The 3,337-nt window shown below is 40.0% G+C and overlaps 1 pseudogene; it reads right to left on the bottom strand.

Annotated features, from left to right (window-relative positions):
- Positions 1-1,493: 1,493 nt before the first annotated feature.
- Positions 1,494-2,434, bottom strand: LOC133231629 (olfactory receptor 8K3-like; annotated as a pseudogene).
- Between the last annotated feature and the right edge of the window lie 903 nt (positions 2,435-3,337).

Raw genomic sequence — 3,337 nt, 5'->3', positions numbered from 1 at the left:
TCTGCATCACTGAGATATAATTGGCTTACAGCATTGTGTAAGTTTGTGGTGTACAATGTGTTATTTGATACACTTACACACTGCAGCATGCTTACAAGTTAGCATGAGGTAATACCTCCATCAGTAGAAGGAGAAGGGAGTGGCAGAGGATAAGGTGATTAGATAGCATCACTACCTCAATTGACATGAATTTGAGCAAACTCTGGGCTTCCCTGGTGGCTCAGTGTAAAGAATCTGCCTGCCAAATGCAGGAGACGCAGGTTTGATCCCTGGGTTAGCAATATCCCCTGGAAAAGGAAGTGGCAACCCACTCCAGTATTCTTGCTTGGGAAATCCCATGGACAGTGTAGCTTGGCTAGCTACAGTCTATGGGATTACAAATAGTTGGGTGTTACTTAGAAACTAAACAGTAAAGATGGGATATAGTGGAGGGCAGTGAATCCTAGAGTGCTGCAATTTATTGTGTTGCAAAAACTTGATCTTAGTGATTGAACACCACCAACAATACCTCCATAATATTACCTTTTCTTTTGTGATGAAAACATGTAAATGCTGCTGTCTTAACTTTCAGGTATACACAGTACATATTGTTAACTATAGTCAAGGAAATTGATCTTAATTGGAATGTTCACTGGTGCAGAGAATGAACTGATTCAAATAAAATATCGGGTTGATTTTGTAGGTTACTGAATTACAAAGTGTGCTGAGTTAATAGGCTTTCTAGGGCTCATATATGAAAGTAACTTCACTGATAAGAACAGAACAGGACACTAACTTCCTCTATGCGGCATGGAAACATCTGGGAAAGTTCAGATAATTGCTGAGGTCAAGTCATTATGCTACACTGAGCTGCCCTGAAACCACAAAAAGTTTAATTTTTGTGTTGTGTGCTCAGTCATGTCCAATTCTTTGTGACTCCATGGAGTGTAGCCCACCAGGCTCCTCTGTCCATGGAATTTTCCAGCAAGAATACTGGAGCGAGCTGCCATGTCCTTTTCCAGGGAAGTTTAATTTTTCATATGCCTTAGAAGTGTATGGAGGCTCAAACAGATAGATATTCTTACACACACACACACACACACACACACAGATGCACATGTTCGAACATACACATAGTCATGGGGAAGTTTATTCTGTTAGTTGAGAAAATAATCATTTAAATTCACCTTTTATATCTACTATTCTTCCTTTCCCACACACAGCATACCCAATGTCCTTACCTGCTTGAATACTCTGTAGTGTCCTAATCAATTGTCCTGTATAATAACATTTACTTAATTATATTTATGATTAATTTCTCTTACTCAAAGAAGGCAGATGTTTTTCTTTCTTTGTGCACTAGTGTAAGTACAGCACATTAAAGTGTTACTGGCACATAAAAAGCAATCTCTAAAAGTACATTGAACTTATTTGTACTTGCTATTCCATTTAGACACATAAAAAATGTTTGAAGCCCAGAATCTAAGTGATAGGAATCATATTGTATGTAGGCTTTAAGAGGAAATGTTACAAAGCTTATTCCACATCTTTTGTAGTGCATATTTTACATCTTTGTTCCTCAAACTGTAGATCAAGGGATTTAACATGGAGATAACAAGGGTGTAAAATATAGATGCCATTTTATCAGTGTCAAAGGATTGTTTAGACTCTGATTGCACATGCATAAATATCAAAGTCCCAAATAACACTGTGACTACTGTCAGGTGGGATCCACAGGTAGAAAAAGACTTGTGACTAGCTTCTGCAGAGTTCATCCTAAGAATGGCTACAAGGATGAGCAGATGAGACATAAGAATTATTGGGAGAGAAGCATATTAACACCTGAGGAGATCAGAATGATCAGTTCAATTTCTTGTGTGTTTGAACAGAGTGAAAATGTCAAGGGGAGACAGTCACTGTAGAAATGTTTGATGACATTGTAGCCACAGAAGGATAAGTTAAAAATCTTTACAGTGACAGTAAGAGACACGGATGCACTATAGAGGTAGGGGATTGCCACCAGTATCCGACACACCCTTTGTGGCATGATGACTATGTAAAGCAAGGGTTTACAGATGGCCACAAAGTGGTCATAGGACATTTCTGCCAGAATAAAAAGTTCACTTATAATGAACATGATTAAGAAAGCCAGCTGTGTGGGGCATAAATAATAAGAGATTGAATTTTGACCCGATGTAAAATTTGCCAACATTTTGGGTCCTACACCTGTTGAATAGCCAAGATCAGCAAGAGCCAGGTGTATGAGAAAGAAATACATGGGTGTCTGTAGCCTGGAGTCCACCTTAGTGAGGATGACCATGCCCAAGTTACCCACCACTGAGATTATGTAGATGATGAGGAAGAGCCCAAACAATGGAGCCTGCAGCTGAGGGCAGTCTGTGATTCCCATGAGGATGAATTCATTTGGCACAGTTAGATTTTGTGGTTTCACGCATGTTTATCAGGATACGTATTCTGGGTGTAGATATCAAGCATAATAAGCAGATTTTATGTATTATCACCTGGTAGATTTTTCATATGTGAAGCTTGTATAAGGAAAATACATCCTAACTTTCCAAAATAGGATATTTTAAAAAATCCCACATCCTATGTATAATAATATGCATAAATAAAGATAGAGACAGAGTCTGAAATATTCACTAGTTATTTTACTAAGCAAATAACAATTGCCAACATCTGAAAGACATATTGGTTATTGCAACTGGAAGGTGAGTGGTAGTTGCATATAATGGTCAATGGTCAGTTATGTTTCTAAACATCTCATAACACCCCTTATCAGCCAAAAACTCAGGAGTGCTAAAGCTGAAACACCATAATGTTATAGATGGCATGCTGCTAAATCATATCACTCGTGTCTGACTCTGTCCAACCCCATAGATGGCAGCCCATCAGGCTTCCCAGCCCCTGGGATTCTCCAGGCAAGAACACTGGAGTGGGTTGCCATTACCTAGACATAAATACAGAGATAGATAAATATCCCCTGTCCATGGGGTTCTTCAGACAAGAATACGGGAGTGGATTGCCATGCCCTCTCCAGGGAATCTTTCTGACTCAGGTATTGAACCTGTGTCTCTTATGTCTCCTGCATTGGCAGGCAGATTTTTTATCACTAGAGCCACCTTGGAAGCCCCATATAAATATATAGGTACACATATAGGTGTGGATACCTATCAGATCAGATCAGATCAGTTGCTCAGTCGTGTCCGACTCTTTGCAACCCCATGAATCACAGCCCGCCAGGCGTCCCTGTCCATCACCAACTCCCGGAGTTTGCCCAGACCCACGCCCATGGAGTCAGTGATGCCATCCAGCCATCTCATCCTCTGTCATCCCCTTC

Source organism: Bos javanicus, chromosome 19 (genome assembly GCF_032452875.1).
Source record: "Bos javanicus breed banteng chromosome 19, ARS-OSU_banteng_1.0, whole genome shotgun sequence".
In the NCBI taxonomy this organism is placed as follows: domain Eukaryota; kingdom Metazoa; phylum Chordata; class Mammalia; order Artiodactyla; family Bovidae; genus Bos; species Bos javanicus.
The sequence above is the reverse complement of the archived record's forward strand: the minus strand, read 5'-3'. Positions and strand labels throughout refer to the sequence as shown.